Source organism: Adiantum capillus-veneris, chromosome 2 (genome assembly GCF_014529385.1).
Source record: "Adiantum capillus-veneris isolate H3 chromosome 2, ASM1452938v2, whole genome shotgun sequence".
In the NCBI taxonomy this organism is placed as follows: domain Eukaryota; kingdom Viridiplantae; phylum Streptophyta; class Polypodiopsida; order Polypodiales; family Pteridaceae; genus Adiantum; species Adiantum capillus-veneris.
In genome coordinates this window covers 96,572,832-96,598,557 of record NC_140932.1, presented here as the reverse complement: position 1 = coordinate 96,598,557, position 25,726 = coordinate 96,572,832, and positions in this window count along the sequence as shown.

The following is a 25,726-nucleotide window of genomic DNA, read 5'->3' as shown; positions in this document are numbered from 1 at the left end:
ATGTTGGTATGTGCAAAAGAATTCACGATGATAGTGTTAGCCAGTGGTTGTTGAAAGAAGTCGTCATGCTTGGCACTGCCTTGGTGGACATGTATGCCAAATGTGGTGCACTTCATAAAGCACAAAAAGTGCTTGAGGAGCTTCCTGTCCAGGATGTCGTCTCTTGAAATGCTCTGATTGTGGGATATGCCTAACTTGGCCACGGCCAAGGAGCTCTGGGCTATTTTCAGCGGCGGACAGGAAGCTCTAGGATGTTTTTGGCACATGCGCAGCGAGGGTGTCTCTCTAGATGCAATCACATATGTGCCTTGGTCGACATGTACCCCAAAATGTGGTGCAATTTATAAAAAGCACAAAACGTACTTGAGGAGCTTCCTATTCGAGACGTTGTCTCTTGGAATTGATTGGTTGCTTTTAGCAGAGGGTTTAGTTCAATCTTTATTAGCACTTGAAGGGTGTAGGTTGGGCGAAGGTAGACATTTAATGGGGAAAGGGATTTTGGCCCCTCTCCCCAGCCAGGTGTGAGCATTTCCTATGTTCGATTGGCTTCAGGTAGTGTTTTTTGCTCGCTCTTGTGCATTGTTCTAGCCCCTTGCTGGCCGCTACTTCTGCCCACCGTTCTGAAAGTCCACACGAAATCGGGAAGAGTTGCATACAAAGCAAAAGCACTCATACTAACATTTTCCTTTAGGACTGCTCCTGCAAGCATGTGGCATTACACAAGATGCTGATATGGGCAAAGGAATTCGCAGTGATATTGTTAGTTACTGGTTGTTAACGTCGTGCTTCTCACTACCTTGGTCAACATGTATGCTAGGTGGTGCACTTCATAAAGAACCAAAATCGCTTGAGGGGTTTCCCATTAGGATGTCGTCTCTTGAAATGAATTGGTTGCGGGATATGCCTAACTTGGGTAGGGCAAAGGAGCTTTGAGCTGTTTTCGGCGGATGCGACATCATGCTTGCTACGGCCTTGGTCGATGTGTATGCCAAATGGGGTGCACTTCATGAAGCACAAAAAGTGCTTGAGGAACTTCCAGTATGGGATGTCATCTCTTGGAATGCATTGATTGTAGGATTAGTCCAACTTCTTGGGCAAGGCCTATGAAATCTGGGCGGTTTTCAACGGATGTGAAGCAAGCGTGTCTCTCCAGATGCAATCACATTTACCTCGCAACACCAATAGCACTGTCTGCACCTTTTCTTCTTCACTTTGCATCCGCAATGAGAGCATAAACAACTCAAAATCTGCAAGCCACTAGTCCGCATCTTCATCACCATGGAAAATGGGACCAACACTCTGCCACATCTTGAATCACGAACTCAACATCGAGGAGCAATCAGTGTGCTCCTCAGGGGGGGCACCAGAAGATGGAGACGGGAAATGGGGGAACACACCCGACACAAACACAGGGGCGTCTCTATAGCGCAGGGTATCCACAACACCCCTATCCTCTCAGAAAACACCTTCAAAAACACACTTCACACTAGCAGACCACCGCCTTCCCAATTTCCACTGCTCACACACTCCACAAATCCACCACACAACGCACACTTGCTACCACGGTTTGTCTCCACCCTTACACACACACAGAGACGCTCAATCTCACTCTCTCACACAAAACCCTGTCAGTCCGAGGGGGCACACACATCCGCACTGCCGGCACCGAGGGGAAACATGAAAGCAGGAGAAAGAGAAGGGGGGACTGGGAAATGACAACAAAACAGGACAATAGTGGCCTTCATTCCATCACAAAAAACCTCTTTACCGGGGCACGAGCACCAAAACAAGGCTCGCTCGGCCAAAGAACACCATCCAAAGCTTTGCTTTGTAAGAAAAACCGATGGGGGCGAGTCCTCGCTGGCTCCCCACTGCATTACTGGCTTCGCCGCAACATATGATTTTGCGGGCACACCCTTTGCAAGAAGAACCTCTCTAAAACTCCTCTTTTGGCCTTCTCAAAAAAAATCCCTAGTCGGCAGCTCAGAGACCTCCCAAAAATGAGCGAAAATCGGCTTCTATAGGCCTCACCTTTTTTTTCCAAACTTTCTTTTTTACCCTCAACATTCTAAGAAAGTCCAAGCATTAGCGACGTAGCTTGTAGCTTTTGAAGCCGATACTTTTTCAAGGCTCCTTTTCCAAGTCCATCCACCAAAGTTTGCTTTTACAATCAATAACTCAAGAGCTCTTTCATGCATGATTCTCATGCAATCATTGCTCCGTGCCCTGATTTTGGAGCCACAAAATGCTTCCAAAAGCATCAATCCGGAGTCCAAGCTCGCCAAACCACGCCACATATGGACTTTGCCAAGGCCGCAAACTGAGAAAATTATCTGCGTGCACTCCACTGCTAAATGATCCCATATTTATCGGGACGTAATTCAATGCCCGAGGCTCAGAATCCCAAGCCGTCAAAACTTGTTGACTCCACATGATCTACTCTATCTGCTTGAACTCTGTCGAGGCCTAAAAAACACCATATGGCATGATTCCCAATGCGGTCAACCCGGCCCATAACTCGCCTCCGACAAAACTTCAATTGGCCATAACTTGGTATCCAGAGCTCTGATCCGCAATCCGAGAAAACAGGCATGCTCCATAATTTGAGCTCTACAAAATCTACCTACTGACATCTGCTTGGGCCATTTGTCCCCTAACTGCCCTGCCTGTCGAGGATCTACTAAACCTTCTAACTTTGAACTGCAATATCTTGCACACCGGGGCTCCGTTTGACGAGCCGTCTAGACTGGCTTCTAGAACACATTGAGTACTTCATTTCAAAGCACTGACTCATCACTTTGTACACCTTCATTGGCCATCCCAACTGAGCCAACTTGGAGTTTTTTTAGCCTAAAAATCTGCCTTGAGCATACATTCCCGCTACCCTTTGGCTGCCCAGGACCTTGGTACGTGCCCTAGCCTTCTGCAGAGAACTTGCCTACAGCCTTTGCCTGGCATAGATAACTTTTCAACTCGGATCGACTTTGGTTGCACCAACGTGTCATCCTGCATTTAACATTTGTAATTTGCTCTGGCTAACGTTTTCGCCAAGAATTTGCTCCATTCTTTATTCTTTCTTCAGTTCCTGCATTGGGTTTCAACTTTTTTTCACCTCCCCTTTGAGAGGTGTTATCTCCGCCGTCAGATTTCTCTGCAAGAACCCATGTGTGGTCTTGGGTTATTTATGGTTTATGCCCCTTAAGACAGAGCGATGAAGACAGGAGCGCGCCTAATGCGCGATGGACTAAGGGTAGAAATGGCTAATAGGGACACGTAGAAGTGTCTGATGCGCGATGGACTAAGGGTATAAGTGGTTAATAGGGACGCACCTGATGCGAGATGGACTAAGGGTAGAAGTGGCTAATAGCTGCAAAAATTCTGTTGCCTTTCAAAAAGAAAGAAAACTCTTTACCACCTTGAGGGCCGCCTTTTGAAATCAACCCATCTCTCTCTATGGAAACCCCCCCTTCTCCAAAATTCTCCAGTGCAGGGCATGTGAACGACCACTTGACGATCAAGATAAACAATATCCTCAGTAAAAGATTTCATCGAAGAAGAAAATCTTGCATGGTGAGGAGCGTTTGTCCCCAAGCACCCGTGGAGCCACTTGTAATCAATTTTCTCCCTCCCTTCATTTTCTCCTCAAAGGGCTCCACTTTCAAAATAATTGATAACTATATTAGTAAAATATTAAGAGGGCACTCAATGTTTTGTATAGCCATGGCCACTACCTTCTTACAAAAGCAAATAAAGAGGGTCCTCCTTCTCATTATCATCTCTCTCCACTTTGTCCTCTTCCATCCATGGAGCCTTCCCTCTCCTTGTCTTCTCTCTCCCTCTCACTCTCTCTCTCTCTTGGTTGAAATTTTCACTTTTTTGTCCCTTCTCTCTCTCTCTCTCTCTCTCTCTCTCTATCTGACCAAGAAAAAAACTTTATCTCCTTCCACACACACACACACACAAAGCTAAAAACAACTAATTTTCAGTACACATAGAGTACATACACACATACACAAAGCTGAAAACATCCAATTTTCAGCACACATAGAGTACATACACTCTCTCTCTCTCTCTCTCTCTCTCTCTCTCTCTCTCTCTCTCTCATGTCTTTCCCAAGCTCTCCATAGCTGAAAATTGTTGTTTTTTCAGCCATATACATACACACACACAAACTACTTATCAATACACATCCCACTCTCATAATCACCACCAAACACTCTCACAAATCATCTCATAAGCTCAAAATAGTCAAATTACAACAACCATCATTCGCACACTGCACATGCTCTCATATATATGTGTTTCATGCCAATGGATTCAATGAAGTACGACCACTGTGACAACCGCAAAGGCACTCGAGTACGAACACTACAAATGACACGATGCAAGGGAGGCTTCTCTAAGCGAAGCATCAAGTTATGGAAGCACCAATTAGGTGGGCCATGCCTATGTTTATCAATTTCAGACGGCAACATCAACCTCCTACTCATCTTTTACTCCACCTACGTCCTTGGGGGTGCACTACGTAATCATGTTAATGTGTAACGTGAGTTCGAAAGGAGGAGTGTTAAAATGCAAAGAATTTAGGTAATTTAACAGAGATACATTAAAATAAGGGGTTTTTATATTCAATTTTGGAAAATTATCCTAAAATAAGGGGTTCATTTTATTCATTCAAACATGTTAAAAGAGGCATTTTTTTAATACCACGTGAACACACGTTATATGGGGGTACTAAATGGTGAGCCCCCCGAGCCTACCCCCCTCATAATCTCTCTTTTGTGTGTTAATACAAGATCATTGTATAGTTTTTCACTCTAAATTTGAAATCTAGGGCATGAGTGAAAGAAACAAAGCCACATTAAATGAAGTCTTGGCCAAAGTTAGAGCCACTACCGGTATAAGTGGCGAATTTATATTCTTCAACGACAAACCACCTTCGAAAACCTCTTGTAAAAAACCCTCTCTCGTCTCTCAAATAAGCTAGCTACAACTAGCATACCGTGTAAAAAACCCCATTCCTCTACCCTCCTTTTCCCTCCTTCTCTCTCTTCCCCTGCTATTTTCTCCTTGTGAACCTCTATCACAAGCATCATTGCATCAAACATGGCCAACCCACGGTCACATGGTGTAGGTCATGTCCCAATAAAAATATAGGAAAATTGCACCCTCTTTTCCTATATAAGGAGGGGTCTCGACTCTCTATCACCAAAACACACAACGCTCTCACCAAAACACAACAACCCTCTCACCAAAGCACAAGCTCTAAGTTATTAAAGTTTATGAGAATTTTGAGGCATAGGCACCATGCCTCCACACTTCTAATATAGCTAGAAGTGTTAGTCCATGTAAAAGGGCATTGGGAAACATCATCACACCACAATGGTAAGGAGGTTATACACACACAACCTACTCATCATCATCAACAGCTACATCTTGGTGCAATTTGAAGTGGAGGATTTAGCATTCAATAAGAGTGAAGGTCACCCTCACGCTACTCATTGACATCATCTCCACCCATCAAAGAGGCACCCATGGTCTTCTCCTTCCTCTCTTGCCCCTCTCTATCCACTATATCTTTCCCCCACAAATAATCTACTCTTTTTTTTATGTCATTCTTTCTATTGTGCTAGATTTGTGAGTATGTCACATAGTTGTTTATTTCTTTTGCTTTGTATGTAGAGGTGTACGGGATTTCCACCTTACGATTGTTTTGTTCTTTCGATTTGCATGTATTGGTGTGTGGGTTTGCCACCTCTTGTGTGAATAGTAGTCCAGGCACCATCTATCTCTATCTACTTGTTTCTCTACCACCTCATACCACAATTCATAACATGTTTAGCTGCATGACATGGTGCATGCTGTGTTGTATAGTATTGTCATTGCGTCCTAGTCGCATACCAAGCTAGGTGGTGTCCGTATTGTTTGCCTTCTATGATGAGGTCGTCATGCATTAGCCCTTGTGTTGAGGCCACTGGGTCTATCCTGCAAATTTGCCTCTCATTTGGTGCCCCCACTGAGAAGGGCTCTTGAAACCTTTAGTTTACAAGACTGACATGTTTACCTCTCTTCATGAATGATTGGCTTCTTGAATTCTCCAGCAGGACCACCAAAGAGGAGGACCTTCAAGAAAGCTTGACGCAAGTCATCAAGACACTCTTACGAGGGTGTTGTATTGTTAGCATAGAAGAGGTGATAAGACCCTCTTTCCCTACTCAAACTGTTTACATTTCTCATCATCCTGGCAAGCATAAAAGCAAGGCACAAGCCGCATCATGCTCACATTGTTGCCAAAAAACACACCTCCAATATGAATGCAACCCAAAGTGAGAAAAAGCCATCATTTTCTCCCTCGACATCCGCACGGTCTTTCTTACTTCGGTAGGCTTTCAAGTAGCACCAGGTTTCTCTACACCTACACCCCCATCTTTACCATCTATTCCACCTACACCTATGAAAAGCCTTTTCAAGTTGAGGAAGCTACTACAAACGCATGATCCCTCCCTCTTCCTTGCACCAAAAGATTCAAGGGTGTTCTAGCGTTGAAAATCACCCCGTCTTCAAAACAAAAGGGTAAATCTTTCAAAAAAAAAATTACCTCACTCTCATCTCATGAGCCAATAACTAGAGACAACAGCATGGATTCTACATCATCTACCGAGTGAAGTGGTGGAGCTTGTCATTGACAAGGTCTTTGACACGGGGTTTTCTTGGTGGAAAGACAAGAGCCTCCACCTTCAAGGAGTGTTACTTGTGGATCAAGGCTATGATGGCAACTTTACAGCTTGCTATGTATCAATTCAACTTGGATTAATACAAGTGGTAAGACTCACCACCTACCTCATCACACCTGTGTATGCACTGGATGGCACTCTATCTTGCAAGAAAGTGAAGCTGCTTAGAGAGAGAGAGTTCAATATTTTCCAAGAGATTGCTAAAGGGGTAGTCCTAGAGCTAGAAGACGCAGACAACCTTGTCATGTGGTACTACAAATCTGACCTCGACTACCAAGAGCTCTTCACCTCCGATTATAAACTTCCACCATAAAGGAGGGAGCCTTTATGCATTATCATGTGATGGATCAAGGGACCAAACTTATGCACCACAACAAATTCAAACAATCAAAATAACCTTGGACAACAAGATGTTGTATCAGGGGCTCATTACAACCATGTATGGTAGAGAATGACTATAAGAGATAAACACCTTTTCTCTACCCTTTATCCTCCCTATGATTAACCATGAGGTATCTTTTGATGTAGTTATTTTCATCCTTGTATAATATGTTTTCCATCTACCAAGCACCCATGTATTGAATCTTTTAAAAAAAAAAGGATTTCTAAGTCGAATTAATTTTCTCTCTCACAATGGCTAGTGTAGCATTTCCAACCTTTACTGGCAAGGTGGGTGAGGATGCTGTAAACTTTCTAGACAACTTGGAAATAGCATGTGTCATATCTGGGAGAGATGATGATGCTTCACGCTTGCGCATCTTCCCACTTCTAATGAAGGTGGAGGCAAGATCATGGTACAATGCCTTGGCACAAGCAACCAAGGAAAGATGGGACTTATTAAGAGCAGCCTTTGTCAAGCATCTTGGAGAGGCAACAACATCAAAGAATCTATGGCAATTGTTGACGGAGTTGAAGCAAGGTAGCATGCTAGAGTACGCATCATACGAGTCAAAGTTTGTAGATCTGTGGGGGCGATGGGTTGCATTGCTAAGGGAGGATGAGGGGGCACCTGATTTCCTAAAGAAGGATCGGTTTGTGGCTGGGTTATGGCCAACTCTTAAAAGAAGGTGAAGGTTTCATGCTACATATGAGCTAGCAGTTGGAGTGGCCCACCTTAAAGACAAGAAGTTGCGTCTACAAGCCAGGAATGCTGATGAAGGGGAAGCCATTAGGATCCGAGCACCTCTAGCACTAGCTACAACAACCTCCCAAAGGAGTCAAGCACGAGAACCAATTGAAGATCAACAAGATCTGCTCAACCGAATCACCAACCAGCTTGAGAGTCTCTCTGTCCGTTTGGTGCAACAAGGGTATGCACACAATTGCAACCAAGATCAAGGGATAGGACAATGAATACATAACCAAGAATACCACTTCTACAATTGTGGAGAAGATGGCTATGGTATGTATGATTGCCCACTTCCAAGGAGGCAAAATTTCAATAGAGGAGCAAGGCAGAACCAAGTTTCACCACCAAGATCAAGACCACCACCACCCAAAGCACCACAACAAGCACCACCAGTGAAAATTCTACAACCACCGGTTCAACCACACCCACCACCACAGCAACCTCTCATTCCACCCTTACCTCCACAACCAGCCAACAACCACGCAGTGAGTGTTATCAGCCTTGAAGTAAAAGAAAGGCGAAAGTGGAAGAGGATATCAAGGGAGTGCCGAAAGGTAAGACCAAGGTTAAAGGAGAACATTCCATGGGGGTAAAGCGCACTAGGCATGGTGAATCTTCCCAAAAAGAAGAAAAGATGAAAACTAAAGGGAAATCTAGCAAAAGGCCATCCAAATTACGACACAAAATTGACATTGTAGATTTCTCTATGGATGAATGTTCTAAACCATATGATTTGGTTCAAGATGTTTCTGTGCAGGGCCCAAAAATCACCTGGCCCCCAGTTACTCCACCTAGCACCTAGGGTGAGGAGACAATGGATAAAGCTGTTTAGCACAAGGAGACCAAAGCCAAAGATAGCTGGTGCTATCTTTGGGAGGAATCTAGATGACATACTACCAATGATGGATGCTCACATCAAAGGGTAACACATCTCTCAATATCTATGTCAATGGTGGCGCACAAATATGCATCATGAGTGAAAAAATGATGCACCATCTAGGCTTAGGAGTGAGTAGGCTGGCACCATGCCAAACCAAAATGGAAAATAATGTGGATGTGGACATCTTTGTCATGCCACACAAAGGGAAGGGCTATCATATCATTCTAGGGAGGCCTTGGCTTATGGCTATGAAAGCTAAACAAGATTGGAACACCGGCATAATCCAGATGAAGGATGCAAAAGGGAGACCAATACTTTACAACATGAAGATAGGTAGAAAATGAGACATGGATCTAGAAACCTCGGAGGATGAGTTTTCTAGTGACTCTCCAACCACTTCAGAGAGTAGTCAACAATGACCAAAGAAAGAGACAATAGCATTGAGGTGATGGGCATCATTCTCAAGGACCCAAAGACGATGAATCAACTTGATGCATCATCATCAAACCAAGGGGAGCCACTAGGTATACAGCCTCTGGTAGAATCAAGTAAGCTACATGGAATTCTCTCTACTAAGTTGTGTGGGAAGGAGCGTGAAGATTATGTTTTGATGCTAAGTAATTTTACCACATTGTTCATTGATGAATATGATAAAATCATTGGCATCACAATAGTTCAGCATCACATCAAGCTCAAGGAGGGAAGTAAGCCTGTAGTATAGAAGCTTAGACGGCTAGGAGTAATTCAACAAGAGGCCTTGCTCAAGGAGGTGAGGAGATTATTAGAATTCAGTTTCAAGCTCAAGGAGGGAAGTAAGCCTGTAGTATAGAAGCTTAGACGGCTAGGAGTAATTCAACAAGAGGCCTTGCTCAAGGAGGTGAGGAGATTATTAGAATTCGGTTTCATCTATCCTATTGAAGACTCAGAGTGGGTTTATCTAGAGGTATTCACACCAAAGAAGAATGGTAAGTGGAGGGTTTGTGTTGATTACAAGCCCCTTAATGTAGCCAAAAAGATGGACCATTTTACTCTCCTTTCCAAGTTGAAATTCTCAATGAGGTAGCAGGACATGAGTGCTACATGATATGTGATGGCTACTCAGGATCTAGTCAGATGATGACTCCGTCAGAGAAGGGATACACAATAGTGGAGCACATGGTGCTTGCATTAATGTTTGATGCCACCAAATTTTGCTCTTATTCATTGTGTAAACCATTCATAATCTTAACAATGGAAGGATTATTTCCTTATGTAATGCAGCACATGGATGTTTCTTCTAGGATTTCCAAATAGATCACAAGGCTGCAAGAGTTTGACTACACAATGCAAGTGGAGAACTCCACAAGGGCTAGTCTATGGGGCATTCTCACTCATCGCCACTATGAAAAGAATCTAAAGATAAATCCAAATGATCAAGATAACACATGTGTTGGAGGTCCATAAGGTAGAGAGGGCTCACTCTCTTTACTTTGATGGAGCCTATAAGAGGACAGTGGACAAAGCTAGCTGGCATTTTCATCTTTAGCGAGCAAGGGGATAAGGTTTCCTCCATGGGGCATCTCTTGGATTCTCACTCCAACATTGAGGCAGAATATGCAACCTTAACTCTTGGGTTAGAGTGGTGTGTGACATGAGGTATTCAACGATTACATGTTTTTGGTGATGCCATGCTCTTAATAAAACAAATACAAGGAACTTGGGCTTGTAAAAATCATAGCTTGCTAGGACATTTGCACAAAGTTAAGGAACTTTTAGGGAAGTTTTAAGCTGTACAATTACATCATGTGCCTCGAGCAAAAAATCAAGAAGCAGATGCTTAGCTAAAGAAAAATTACAAGATGTTCTAGTGGGTGCAATCAAGTTAAAGTTGCCTCTCTTCCAAGGTAGCGATGCTATGCCTGACATCATGAGTTTCTTGGACACAGGAGAGTATCCTAGAGATCTTACCAAGGGCCAAAAGCAGTGGCTTGTGCGCAAGGCAACAAAATACCACCTTATCAATGATGACCTCTACCGCAAGGGTAAGGATCACATTCTTAGGCGTGTACCTCTCTCTAGAAAGATTACTGAAATCATTTCAAGTTGCCATAATGGTGTTTGTGGAGGACATTTTGCACTTAACATCACTAGTAGAAAGATTCTACAAGACAGGTTTGTATGGAATAGTCTACAGAGGGATGTGCACCATTGGTGTAAAACATGCAAGGAATGTCAGAAAACAAGGGATAGGAGGCTCACCTATGAGCCACAAACTCCTATCATCTCTTATGGACCATTTGAGAAATGGGGAATTGACACTATTGGGCCTTTGCAAAGGTCCCAATCAGGTAAATTGTATATCATCATGGGTGTAGACTACACGACCAGGTGGGCTGAAGCATTAGCTACCACCCGCATTACAGCTAAGGAAGTAGCAAAGTTTGTATTTGAAAATATTTGCTACTATTTTGGAACTCCTATTGAGATAATTTCTTATAGGGGACCAGGTATTAGAGGAGACCTAGTAGGAGAGCTGATGGAAAAGCTGGGCATTTCACAACGACACTCAACTCCCTACTAACCACAATGCAACGATCTGGCGGAAAAGGTAAATGGTATGATCTGTAAGATCATCACTAAACATGTAAACAATCACAAAAGTGATTGGGATAAGCAGCTTATGGATGCACTTTGGGCTTATCGCACTTCAATTTGCACATCCCTTGGATCCATACCATATCACTTGTTGTATGGCAAGGTCATTTTACCCATTTAAGTTCAATTGGCTAGTCTTAGAGTGCTAGCTAGGCAGATAGAACGTCCTAATTCTCATCTGCACAACCACATTCTAGATCTAGAGAGGCTCCAACAAGATAGTGAAGAGGCTACCAACTACTATGCAACTCAAGCAGAGCAAAGACGTCTCACCTTCAACAAAAGGGCTCAAGGACAAAGGTCTCAAGAGAGGTATGTTGGTTCTGAGGTATGATAACATGTTTGACACTAGGAAGAATAAGAAGTTTTTACCCATATGTGAGGGGCCATTTGTCTTTAGAAAGCGCTACAACAATGGCAGTTATCGACTGATGGATGCAGATACTAGACTTCACAAAACACTTGTTAATGGATGGAGGCTAAAGAAGTACTTGTCAAGGTTTGATCAAGCACCTATGATGGATATTCCTGAGAGGAGGGAGACTCCTCCACTTCAAATCAAGCACGGAGCTAGAGAAATAAATGTCTCTAGCTTTAACGGGAGGGCTAATGAGGGTTGCCTTTTGAAATCAACCCATCTCTCTCTATGGAAAACCCCCCTTCTCCAAAATTCTCACGTGCACGGCATGTGAACGACCACTTGACGATCAAGATAAACAAAGTCCTCAATAAAGCTTTTAGCGAAGCAAAAACTATTGCATGGTAAGGAGCCTTTGTCCCCAAGTACCGGCGGAGCCACTCATCAATTTTCTCCCTCCATTTTCTCTTCAAAGGGCTCCACTTTCAAAATAATTGATAACTATATTAGTAAAATAAGAGGGCACTCAATAGTTTGTACAACCATGGCCACCACCTTCTTACAAAAATGAAAAAGGGGGCCTCGTTCTCATTATCACCTCTCTCCACCTTGTCCTCTTCCATCCATGGAGCCCTCCCTCTCCTTGTCTTCTCTCTCCCTCTCACTCTCTCTTGGCTGAAATTTTTACTTTTTTGTCCCTTCTCTCTCTCTCTCTCTCTCTCTCTCTCTCTAACCAACAAAAAATACTTTATCTCCTTCCACACACACACACACACACAAAGCTGAAAACAGCCAATTTTTAGAAAACATAGAATACATACACTCTTCTCTGTCACTCTCATGTCTTTCCCAAGCTCTCCATAGCTAAAAATTGCTTTTTTCTCATCCATACACATACACACACACAAGCTACTCATCAACACACATGCCACTCTCATAATCACCACCAAACACTCTCACAAATCAGCCCATAAGCTCAAAATAGTCAAATTACAACCACCATCATTCGTACACATGCACATGCTCTTGTATATACGCTTTCGTGCCAATGGCTTCAATGAAGTGACAACCACTATGACAACTGCAAAGACACTTGACTACGACCACTACAAACGACACGATGCAAGGGAGGCTTGTCCAAGTGAAGCATCAAGTTATGGAAGCGCCAATTAGGTGGGACATGTCTATGCTTATCAATTTCAAAGGGCAACATCAACCTCCTAATCATCTTTTACTCCATCTACGCCCCTCATAATCTTTCTTTTGTGTGTTAACACAAGAACATTGTATAGTTTTTTACTCTAGATTTAAAATCTAGGGCATGAGTAAGAGAAACAAAGCCACATTAAATGAAGTCTTGGCCAAAGTTAGAGCCACTGCCACTATAAGTGGTGGATTTATCTTCTCAACGACAAACCACCTTTGAAAACCTCTTGTAAAAAACCCTCTCTCATCTCTCAAATAAGCTAGCTACAACTAGAATACCTTGTAAAAAACCCAATTTCTCTACCCTCCTTTTCCATCCATCTCTCTCTTCCCCTACTATTTTCTCTATGTGGACCTCTATCACAAGCATCATTGCATCAAACATGGGTCGACCCACGGTCACATGCTGTAGGTCACGTCCCCATAAAAATATAGGAAAATTGCACCCTCTTTTCCTATATAAGGAGGAGTCTCTATCATCAAAACACACAACGCTCTCACCAAAGCACAAGCTCTAAGTTTTTAAAGTCTATGAGCATTTTGAGGTGTAGGCACCATGCCTCCACACTTCTAATATAGATAGAAGTGTTAGTCCATGTAAAAGGGCATTGGGAAACACCATCACACCACAATGGTAAGGAGGTTATGCACACACAACCTATTCATCAGCATCAATCGCCATACCTTGGTGAAATTTAAAGTGGAGGATTTGGCATTCAACAAGAGTGAGGTTACCCTCACGCTACTCCTTGACATCATCTCCACCCATCAATGAGGCACCCATGGTCTCCTCCTTCCTCTCTTGCCCCTCTCTATCCGTTATATCTCCCCCCACAAATAATCTACTCTTTTTGTTATGTCATTCTTTCTATTGTGCTTGATTTGTGAGTATGTCACATAGTTGTTTATTTCTTTTGCTTTGTTTGTAGAGGTGTATGGGTTTGCCACCTTATGATTGTTTTGTTCGTTTAATTTTCATGCATCTGTGTGCGGGTTTGCCACCTCTCGTGTGAATAGTAGTCCATGCACCTACATTCACTACTCTCACTGACTTGTTTCTCTGCCACCTCATACCACAATTCATAACATGTTCAACTGGATGACATGGTGCATGGTGTGTTGTATATTATTGTCAGTGTGTGTAGCCGCATTCCAAGCTCGTTGGTTCCCCTATTGTTTTCCTTCCATGATGAGGTCGTCATGCGTTAGCCCTTGTGTTGAGGCCATTGGGTCTATCCTACGAATTGACCTCTCAACCTCTCTCCTCTATCGTGCCTACACTCATTGCTTTGTAGCCTCCCGAGTTGCCAACGCTATTGTCCACTAGCTAAACCAGGGAACCTTAGAAATGTGCAGCTCCAAGGTGGTAGCCTTGCGAGCTCCTATTGTTGTTCTAGAGAATAGTTTTATTGCAAAGCCCAAGCTCATGTGCTATGTGCCATCTATCACCTGCAAGCCCCACTTTTCTTGCACACTCTGCCTAGAAGCATTCCATGGTAGGCAAAGCATTTCACAGCAAGCATCATCAATTGTGAGTGTTCCTTTGAACAAAAATCTTCTTAAGCGATTTAATTGCCTTGCAGATTAACCCCAATGCCATTGTGTCGAATAGTCTTTTTATCACCTTTAAAATTTTGATAGAGAGAAAAATGTATGCCTTTGTTCGTCTTCCCTAAGCACCCTGGCATGTCGCTTGCCTTTAACTCCTTAATTCCCCAAAGGATCTTACAAGATTCTCTTTAATTGAACTTGTTTTTGAAATTTGGTCACTTATTCATCAGATTCCATTTCTATTGCAGTCAAAAGAGTAAATACTCCCAAATAGTGAATTTTAACCTTCACACATTGGGGCCAGTATCAATCCACTACCCAACCCGCCAATAGCTACAGGGTGTTGTCAGAGTGCAAGCAAAGATATAAAAAAATGAAGTTCCATTCTTGCATGTCCGCGTCCATCTCTGGTGTGCCACCTAGCCCCTTATACTGCATTGTGTGATTGTTGTACTTCTCCCTCATGCCTCGTGTGGCCAATTGCACTTGTCACTCTCTCCCCTCCTCGCATTGCCTACCATCTGGCATCTCCCCGCTTTCTTATACATTCAAAATTTTGGAATCCTCAGATTTGCATTAACGAAAACGGGGTTCATACCTACTCGCTCTTTTGCTTTTTAGAATGCATGTGTGTCTATATCTCTAATGGGAAATTTTATTCCCATGTTTATTATTGGCCTTTCCTTCCCCATGTGCATAACCACACCCAAACCATAAACACACACTAAGCTTGCTCGTGGAGCCCAGAGTTAAGATTTTTTGTGATAGCTTGGGCAATTTTATTCCCATGTTTATTCTAGGCCTTTCCTTCCCACCGTCACACACCCATAAATACACATGCTTAACCAAACTTAACCATAAACACACAATAAGCTTGCACGTTGAGCCCCAAATTAAGATTTTTTGTGAGCTAAAAGACACCAAATCAATAATTTAATAGTGTAATGGATAATATTTTTTATCATAGCTTTAAGACACTAAAGTAATAGTGCAATGGATAATATGATGAATATTCTATAAAAACAAGGTGAATGCTAAGAAAACCTTGTTGACACTATATTGATTTACCATTGGACATGACTGCCCATAATGCTTGACAAGATGGCTTGCATGTGCTTCCCTATGGTCTGAAGTGGCTTGCCATCTTAATACATCTCAGAATAATCCTGCAGGATACTTCTATTGCCTTGGATCTCCAACTTGCCTTGGATCTCTCTTTCATTACCATAATTCATTTCTATTGGATCTTCTTAACATTCTCATATTTATTAGGAACCTCTTTTGGGTTAATTTTCCCTCTCTTTGCTTGTTTCTCTCTCCATTTCTCTCACTCCACTAACTTTGCCTATCTCTTTCTTATCTCCCAAAATTTCCTCCAGGCCTTGCAAGACTAGTAGGTTTAAAAAAAACCTTGCTTCGATGAGTTATCTACCTAGTGCGAACTAACCCTAAGCTACCTACCACTATTAATAACATGTACTCATCATTAGGAAACTTGCGCCAATCTTAAAAACTCTTGTAGATGCCATACACACTCTCTCTCCCCTAAGCCAAAACTATTGTGGGTTCATTCTTTGTCACTCATCACCGCCTAATATATTTCTCCGTACCCTATATTTGCATTCTCTTGCCCTGCTTGTGGATTACCTTGCTGACGTGCAGGATTTGATACTACTACCAAGAAAGGTTGGAGACATGCACCTAGCTAGAAACCGATCATTGCCTATTGCCTTGCACCTATAAAATGGGTGAGGGACTCCTTTTTTGAGGGGCCTTACTAGTGATAACTATTGCCTACAACAAGCTTCAATCCTTGAATAGCAGACCCAAGCCCATGTCTTCAATCAATTTCACTTTATTATGTCTACTCTCATATCTCTAGTTGCAACTAAGTACCTTATACTAATTAGACCAATATTTACTAATCGTTAATCAAGTCTTTAAATCACTATTCCCTTAGTGTAGTTACTACTTTGCCCAGATCTAGCTGTGGAAAGTCTAAACCGTGATTCAATTTTATTGCAAACATCTCATCCACATTTTCATTAATTAATACACTTAATTAACAATATTCTAAGATTGATATGCTTGCTCTATGATATTGCTATCCATCAAAAACTTTAACACTCTAGAAAAAGTAGTCCCAAAAGTGTTAATAGAGCTCTTTCTTCAACTTGAAAATTGTATTACTATCATCTATACTAATGCCATTATCTTCATTAGTAACCCCAATGTTGAGAGGTTTCTTGTGTCCTTCTTCCTCTTCTAGCAGTCATATTGTTGTTGTTGTTGTTATTGCTTTTCTATAGGTACTTTGTGGAGATTCAAAATTTTGTTGCTTTAGCCAGAAAGTGGGTGTTGAGTGTAGAGAGTGTGAAGAAGTACGTGAAAATGATTTCACACATGATGAAGAAGATAGAGAAGAATTGTCAGTGCTTACAAAAAAAAATATTGTGCTTCTTCCAAAAGAGGTGTGTGAATGGAATTATGTGCTTGTAGTAAATCACTCTCATTTGTTCAAAACTATCTATAATGGCTTGCAAAGGGTTGAAGTTGTGAGCATTCCATGAGAGGCAGCTCATAAAAATTTGAGATTTTTCCATAACTTATTTTGTATTATGACGGCAAGTACACATAAATTAGAAACACTTTTAAAGCCACACTCTAGCACTACACTCCAAATCTAGAATTTGGAGATGAAAAAATATTTGTAGTTCATTGGTATGTAACCGATGTTGATGGTTCATACAAGTATGATACTAGTTAGTATATAGACCAACAATATATGCAGTGAAAACAGTAGCAATCATTTGAAGAAGATACAATGGGACAATATTATCACATACAAGTCAAGAAACCATGAATACAAGCCGATTTGATGGAAAAATGATGCCTATATTTCTAATGGTAAAATTATGACATGTAGGATGCCTGTTTGACTACAATAGTCAGTGGGAGAATCAACTCAATCCCCAAACCATGAGTATTACAAGAAAATAGTATCAATCATTTGAAGAAGATAGAATGGGTCAATATAATCACATAATAGTCAAGAAAACATGAATACAGGTTGATTTAATGGAAAAAAGATGCCTATATTTCTAATGGTAAAATTACATTACGTGTAGGAGGCTTGTTTGACTACAATAATCAGTGGGAGAATCGACTCAATCCCCAAACTATGAGTATTGAATGAAGCCTCTAAAATGGTACTTAATCTCATTGCATATATTGCATAGGGATTAATATGGAGCTCCAAAAGTAGGTGAATAGTAGGTGTGACTATGATTATAAAAGCCTTATAGGGTTTGTTTGTAGACATCGTGACTCTTGGAGTATGAATCAGTCAATGATGAGATTTGGTGGGCTGATAAAAAATATGATGACCTATACCTTTAATTTTGGAAGTACCTTGAAATTGATAGTAGATTGAGATAAATCATCTCCCCAAAAGTGCCAGCCAAGTAGAAAAATTGACTTTCCTCCAATGAATTGAGCGTACCAATGCTTTATTCATGCTTAGAGCTGGCAATATAAATTTAAAATCACTTACCATGCTAATATTATGGCGTGATATAACTATGTGGACCCTATGCTATGATGCATGAAGTGTTGAATCTTTAACACCCTCCCTCAAGCGCATGAATGAATAGACAACACTTGCCAACCAACAAGCTTTTTCTTGAACATATGGAACTTTTAACGATCAAGAGACTTTGTGAAGATATCAACAACTTGCTCATGTGTAGAGAGATGAAGAAGTGTGACCACCTTCAAGAACCTTCTCTCGAGTGGAACGATAGTGAACTTCGATATGCTTGGCTCATATGGAATGGGATTTTTGGAGTGTATATGCTAGAAACATTGTCACAAGATTTTTGGGGAGTCTGAGATGTGAATCACTGTGACTTCAAGCATTCTCCTTAGCCACATGACCTTCACATATAGCATTGGCCACTCCTATATACTTGGCTTTTCTTGTTGAAAGAGCAAGTGTGAGTTGCTTCACTTGACCAATTGATGATGCCACTCCCAAGTGAGCAATAATAACATGAAGTAGAACTTATATCTTCAATGCTTCTAGCATAATCCACATTTGTGTATGCAAGTAACTTCAAAGGAGTGATAGATTTATGAAAGAAACCGTGATTAAGTGTCCCTTTGTGACCAAATTGAAACTTGCAATTGATTTCTATTGATGAAAGAGAAATTGTGGGTTAATTCACTTGACCAAGTGATGATGCCACTCCCAAGTGAGCAATAATAATGTGAAGTATATCTTCTATCTTGTGATGATGCTTCCAGCCCAATCTACATTTGTGTATGAAAGTAGCTTCAAAGGAGTGTTAGTTGTATGAAAGAGATCATGATTAAGTTCCCTTTGTCGCTAAATTTGAAACTTGCAAGTGATTAATCTGATAAATGTTGCCTAGTTAATCAATTTACTAATGAAAAAGATATTCAAGACAAGCAAAAGTTAACATTGATGTATTCTAGTATGAATAGAGAAATTACAAATGTGTGCAAAAATAAACCATGAAGTTGTCAATCTCTTGGGTAATTGCCGTGCTCTGTGAAGATTATGCCTCACATAATGGATAATTAAAAGTACTATTTTACCTTATCTTCTTTTGAAATACATAGTAGTTATGAAGATTTTTGTGTGTGTGTGTGGGGGGGGGAGAGAGAGAGAGAGAGAGAGAGAGAGAGAGAGAGATTCATTATCGTCCTTGGAGGTTAGATATGACCTATGGGACCAAGAAAACATACATGGTTGGACCTCTTACTAGAGGAGTACATGGAGAATCCTTGTAATGTGGATACAACAAAATTTGTGACATATGTCACTCAAGGGAGGGAGAAGGGGAACCTGGTTTTGGGGTTTTTGGAGACCAAAATTCTTCAATAATGTCTTTGCTGCCTTGATAGACGGCCCATTTTCCGGTTGCTCGTGCCTCTTGAACCTTTTGGAGTTCGTGTTTCTTGACTTTAAGTTGGGCAGGTGTCAAGGCCTCGCTTATCCATATTGTGGTGCCCTTGAGAAGTTGTGCTTGTTGTAGAAGTGTTATGCGTGCCTCTTTAGTTTTGAAGACCAAGATGACTTGGTTGGTGTGGTTGTCATGGTTAACCTTCTCAATTGTGTTGGGGTCAAACTCGGTTGGGTGGATGGCTTGGTTCAGTTTCATTAGGGTTGAAGTGTAATCATCGTTCTCTTCCCACCATGTAGAGGACAGGCCACCGATACAAACAGATAGTGCTAGTCCTTCCCGTCAACAGCGACGTTCTTGCATGCACTCTTCTACTTTGGAGGAGACTACAATGGTTGCTTCTTGGACTTGGGTGGCAAGTTTGACCATGCTTGGGGTGAAGGTGTTTTTGACTTCCTATTGCTTTGGCGAGATGGTTCTTGCTATCATCTTTCTTTTGAGACTCCAAGGAGGAGAAACGTGCCTCAAGGGCTTCAAGATGTGCCTTGAGCTCTGCGTTCTCATCCTTGAGCTCTCAAATTTGAGAGTGGAGGCGGTCCATCGGATCCACACATGGGGTGGGCACGAAGAGACGTGTCGGCTTGATTGAAGAGAGAAATCCTCCTCGTTGCATTGTAGGTCCGAGATTTTTTCTTGCAATCGAGGGTGCATATTTTTACTTTCTTTTCTTTTTTCCCTTGCAGTCAAAGCATATATTTTTTTCCCTATGGGAAGGGTCGCTTAGGTTAGGTTAAGGTAATGAAACGGCAATGGGTGAGGAGCCGTGGAATGGCGGCTCAACTGGAGTAGCACGTAGAGAGAGGAGCCGCGGGACAGCAGGTGGGGACTGGACGGAGGACATGCAACAATGGGTGAGGAGCCGTGGGATGGAGGCATGACTTGGACTAAAGTAGCATGTAGTGTAATGTACCCAACATTTATCCATATAAATCATTTCAGATACTTTGCAAAGTAATTGAGATTCTCAATTTTGTGAGTCATCACGAGTTTATTAGAGCAATCGGATTGAAAATCAGGTTCATAATCCATTTATTTATGATCTTTCTTTATGTGGAACAATAGGTTTATGTGGGAACCTAATCTATGTGTGAAGAAAAAGTTTTGAGATAGTATTTTTAGGAAAGAAAGAGAGGTGAGTCAAAATTAGGAGACTTCTTTCTTTCTCTTTCAAAATAGAATGGGAAGTTGTAGGTATAGAGCTTTTTAAAAATCACGCATAGGATTCGCGAACGTTATTATAAAAAAAAAAATCTTTTAGAGCCGCGACGACGCGTGAGCTTTTTCATCTCCTATTCTTGAAACCTCTCAGTATTCTTAGCACCCCCCTACAACCTATATAAAGGACCCTTCTCTTCTCACTTTGAACACACATCTACGGAAGCGTAAGCTCTCTCGCAACAACACACCGGAGGAAGCCTCTCTCCCTTAACCTCTCACCCTCAAGCCATCTCCATCTCCAATTGTCGACGTCTCGTCTCCCTATTTGTGGACGCTCTCTCTCTCTCTCTCTCTCTCTCTCTCTCTCTCTCTCCAACAACGCGCTTTTCTTTTCTCCATTCCAACGCTATGGCTCTGAAGCGTGTAACGCAAAGTTCTAAGGACGCCCATGCTGTTGCACCACCAAGGAAGGTGGGAAGAAATGTGTCAACTCCCAACGTATCTCATGCAGAAGCATCAACCGAAGAAGAAGTCGAAGCCGTCAAACCTCCAGCACAGGAGTTAGCCGCACGCACCCTAAATCCGGTAAGACAAATTTATAATTCTGCATTGCTATTCATGTTTGACTTGGGAAGCTAATCGTAGGGAACTCCTTAAACTGTCCAAGAAACGTGATCTTATCACAAGAAACAAGCATATGTTTTCATAGATTAGTGAAAGAACTGTTTGATAAATTATCAATGTTTGTTGAATTGTTATGACTTAATAAACTGTTATTGTTTGATAAGTGGTTACTGATTGATATGAAGAATTGGTTGATCATATTTGATGAATCATTTAATGAGAAGAATTGTTGAAAGAATATATTTTGTTCTCCCGGGTAGCGAGATGATTCCGTGGCTAGTGGAGATTAAGCTGAGGTTATCGGCTCTCTTTTATCCCTCGTGGTTAGCGGGATGCCTCGCGGTTAGCGAGATGGAAAGGTTGCGCAATTCGTGGTTAGCGAATAAATCCTTTGCAAAGGCTCTGTTGGTTAGACAGAGGAAGTCCGTAGGTAGCGGCAAACTCATGAGAAATTGGAAAAGTTATTTTGTTGAATAATAGGTTGTTACATTAGACCTTATTTGAATCGTTTTGGTATTGTTTGAAGGGCTGTATAAAAGAACTTGTGTTTGGAACTAATTAAGGAACACTATTTGTATATGTTAAACAGTGTGGTAAAAAGAGTGAGTGTGGTGTGGAAAGTGGAGACCGGCTTAGGTTGCCGGTCAAGGATGGGTGGACTCGATTAGTCGAGTACTTTTCACTTTGTCTCAGTTAGTTAGAGATTTATCTGACGTCATATTTTGGATTTAAGGATGGCAGCCGTGCCTCTTAAACGCGGGGAAAAAGGCGTTGTTTTTGGATCCTTAATATGTGAAAGGGATTTTCTTCTCTCATAATGTAGGATCTAGAGTCCATAGAACCTTTAACCTCATCGACTTGGCTTGTGACGTAGGGTCTTGCAACTACAAACACATCAGGTGGAAGTATTCTTCTCTTTCGTTGCTCGTATCCTTGCTTCGCATTATCTGAGTAGGGTGTCGTCAACGGATTTAGAGGATAAAGAAGGCTATCTTCCAAGTCACCCCGATCTTTTAGGATGGGAACCTTACATGTAGAGAGAGATTCGGTGACGTACAGAGGTTTCTCCTCCGGCTAGGGTGACGCGTGCACACAGAGAGAGAGAGAGAGAGAGAGAGAGAGAGAGAGAGAGAGAGAGAAGTGAGCCTTTTTGAGAGGGATAAGCCATGCTTTATAGGCTGCGATTAGCCTCCCATGTAGTATTATTTCATGTTTTTCACCCTCTTTTGCTCCTCCATTTGAAAAGTGTTCAACACAAGTTGTAAATCTTGCCATTTTTTGCCTTAATCATGTTTGAACCTTTACTTTACTTATTCACCCACCACTTTACTCCTCCACAATTCCTTCATATAAGAGGTATATGTGCATGGATAGGGGTCCTCAAGCCATGTTCAAGCTAGCCTACATCTCCTTTTTAGCTAGCATTACCACACACTTTCAAAGGCACTCAGGAATTGTTTTTTATTCATTTTAATCTTGTTAAATCACATTTGATTTTGAAAATAATTTCATTGGTACTTCTAAAGGTTGCATTATTCTTTTAGCATTGAAATACGTCTTAGACTAGTTACATTGGCACTTTTGAAGGTTGGCACCCTTTTTGCACCCTAAGGTCTTGAGATGTACCTTAGACTAACTACATTGGCAATATTGAATATTGCTTCATCATTTTTTCACCCTAAGGTCCAAGGATGCAGCTTACAACCATCTTTGGGAACTTGGTCCTTCCACTCATTTATTTTCTCATTTTTAAAATGGCCAATTCTAAAGAGATGAAATCATTTAAGTAGACTAAAATCAAATTGGGTCACCCTTGTAATCATACACTATGCAAAACACAAGAAAAGGTGAATAAATCCATTTGCATTTAGCTAAGAATCCTGTTTAGCACATTGGCACCATCATGCAGTAGATAACTAGCCTACTTAGCACTTGAAAGGTAGGGCTTCATTGCTGATGAAGGACACTTTCCAACGGAAGTATCTCCTCTCTACTACTATAGGATCTCAAGGGGTGTCACCCTAAAAAGTTTTAAGTAGACTGAAATGAAAAACACTCAATCTTTGCCATTGGCCAGGCAGATTAAGATTTTGCCAAACATTGAATCTTGAGGGGTGTCACCCTTAAAACCTTTTAGTAGACTGACATGAAAACCATTGAATATTTGCCAATGGCCAAGCATATTAAGCTTTAGAGCTATCACATTTATTGGCACTTGAACCTAAAAGGGCATGTGCTACCTTTTGCTCATTAAGCACACTAATTTTGATGAGCATGAATTCTTCTACCCGCTTTTGCGCATCATACAATGTCCATGAACTTTGTGTCATTGTAGAAGAACTCATTGATTTTATTTGGATTTAACATTGCAACTAAGATTATCATAGAAGCAGCCTTTTGCTTTTGCTGTGTGACCTTCACAACTTTGTTGACCTAAGCAAGCGTTTCGTGTAAATCAACACTATAACTATTTGTTTGCAATTAAGATCTTTCCATGCATCTTCAAGATCAGTGGGACTTTTGATACTGTCTCTAACATACTTTATCTTTTGGCACATACAACATTGAGACACAGATTGTTCAATATTCATTTTCAATGTAGGCCATAAAATTATGTCTTGATACCATTCAAAGTAAGATTAGTGGATATTGTCTCTAACCTGCTTTATCTTTTGGCACATACAACAGTGACACACAAAGTTTTCAATATTTATTTTCAATGTGAGACATAAAATTATGTCTTGGTACCATTCATGGTGACTTGGATTACTCTATAGACACCATAAGGTAGAGCATATGATTCATACATGACCTTTTATTGTAAAGAGTAATTTATACATGACCGTTCTGTAAAGAAGATAACCATCTTGTGACATAAAAGGCTCTTCTTTCTATGTCAAATTTGCGTCAAATATATCATTTTTAGAGACTAGAATCTGATGCATACTCATCTATCATACTGGAAATATCATTGTTGTATGCTACTGAGATAGAAATAGACAACAATCTACGTGAGAGTACCATATGTCCTTGCGTTCAACATACTATTCAAATGCTTGGATGTGTAGATCTAGGTCATCTTTGTTTCCTCCTTTGAAAACTAGACATGAAATGTTTAGGTTAGTGGAACATTCATAGTTATTGGTTGTGGTTTTGTGAGCTGGTTTTCTATCTTTAGATTTTCTTTTATTGTAATGGTATGTATCAATTGCCCAATCATTGTCTAGTTCAGTCTCAATCACTATGTCTTCTTCAGTCTTGTTTGCTAATTTATGTCCTGCTGAGTGATGACTTTGCTTATTGTTTTCCTCACTTTCCTTGGTGTGTTTCTTGCTTCATTAGATCCATGAAATTGTGTCCATCTCTCCGCTTTCTCTGCACTTCTTTTTCTAAAATGGTTCAAATGGTAAGAAAACCTTGATTCATTAGTCATCTCTAGTCGTGGATGGACATTTGTCTCATTACCAAGTTCTCTCTTAGTATCAAAGCCTCACTCGATCTGACTCTTCCTGGATTGGACTGACATGGCCTAGATCATCCAAGAATCTGGTAGTTGGCATTTTGCCACATGCAACTCCCCTAGGTGGCATGGTTAATTCCTAATAGCTCTAACACCAATTTGGAGATAGTTTGATTGTCAAGAGAAACTTAGCTCACCCCACCATGATTGCCAAAATGGAGTGAGATGACAACTATTTTAGGTTGGTTAGTTAGAGTTAGGTCAGGTCAGATTATGACTTTAGATCAGATAAGACTGGATGAAATACAGAGACTAGAACTAATATATAGAATTAACTAGAAATAAAACTAACAGTGAAACTCAAATGTATTTAGATTAATGTAAGCAAGTACAACAATGTGAGTCACGTCTACTTTGAGCTCAATTACGGTTACAAGGATACAAGAGAATAGAGAGTGCTAAGATATAAAGCTCTAGTTGAGAAGAGATTCAAGATCCCCATAAAACTGAGTAGTTAGCCCTATTTATAGCTCTCAAATTGGGTCTCTAATTGTCTATGCATTGCAACAATTACCGCATGAATAACTAACCTTGGTAATTACAAGTCCAAAACTTACATCCGAATCTCCTTTTGGAGGCCGTTCCCACCATTTACAATGTGGTTTTATCTACTTAGAATTAGAGTTTGTGGTGTTTGATGTGGAGTTCTCGGTGATGCATTCTTGATCAAATCTTGGATGGCTTTAATCAATTGTGTATAGATGTCGAGCCTCTATTTCTCTACCATTGATTCACAATACATCCTCTACCTATCTTCTTGTGTCTGTCCAAGTTTCAACCTAGCTTTAAAGGCCTCAAGTATAGTATTCAATGGTTTGTAGACCTTGTCAGCTAGGATTGAACATCCCAATGATACAGTTTGTTCTTCAAGCTTCTCTTGTTTGGTTTTGAAGTTGAAGTGGCCTATGCCTCTTGCACCTTATTTGTGCTCTTAAAAACCTCTT